The following is a 572-nucleotide window of genomic DNA, read 5'->3' as shown; positions in this document are numbered from 1 at the left end:
CGCCTGTTCCCGTCCACCCCAAGCACCTCCTGCTCCGGACGGCTGCCGAGCTCCCCGCTGCTCCCTGCGGTAACCGCGCACCCCTCGCGCTGCCGCAGACGGGGGCTCTAATAAGACACCGCACAACCAGTTTCCATCAGAGCCGGATCTTTGGCGCGGCAGGAGGCCCAGGGGCGCCGCGGCCGCCTCGCCTCCCTCCGTCCGTCTGTCCGTCCATCCGTGGCGGCGAGGCCTCTACCCGGCGCTGCCGAGAGACGCGGGCGGGCGGCGCGTGAGGGGACGCTGTGGGGCCGCGCCGTGCCGTGCCGTGCCGCGCCGCGCCGTGCCGGGCTACCTGCCGCCGCCGGGCCGCAGGAGCAGCTCCCGCTCCAGCTGCGCCGCCGTGAGCGTGCCGGGGATGGCGGCGCAGCCCGGGTTGAACACGGAGTAGGCGCTGAGCTCGCCGCGCCGCCGCTCGCCGGGGCCGCGCGTGGCCGCGTGCATCCAGTAGAGGCCGGAGAGGAGGCCGAAGGGCAGCGCGAGCCCCAGCGCGGCCGCCAGCGCCAGCAGCGCGCCCCACACCAGCGCCCGCC

General features: G+C 76.9%; 1 long non-coding RNA gene across 1 annotated transcript; it reads right to left on the bottom strand.

Moving 5' to 3' along the window:
- Nucleotides 1-30: 30 nt before the first annotated feature.
- On the bottom strand, nt 31-366 carry LOC112942983. Its single transcript, XR_003248505.1, has 2 exons — nt 335-366; nt 31-244 (listed from the first exon to the last, which is right to left on the bottom strand). It is a non-coding gene; the product is annotated as an uncharacterized LOC112942983 (long non-coding RNA).
- Between the last annotated feature and the right edge of the window lie 206 nt (nt 367-572).

This window comes from Nothoprocta perdicaria, unplaced genomic scaffold (assembly GCF_003342845.1).
Source record: "Nothoprocta perdicaria isolate Ctin4 unplaced genomic scaffold, notPer1 scaffold_139, whole genome shotgun sequence".
NCBI classification, from domain to species: Eukaryota; Metazoa; Chordata; class Aves; order Tinamiformes; family Tinamidae; genus Nothoprocta; species Nothoprocta perdicaria.
Note: the sequence above shows the minus strand (reverse complement) of the source record. Positions and strands in the feature narration are given on the sequence as shown.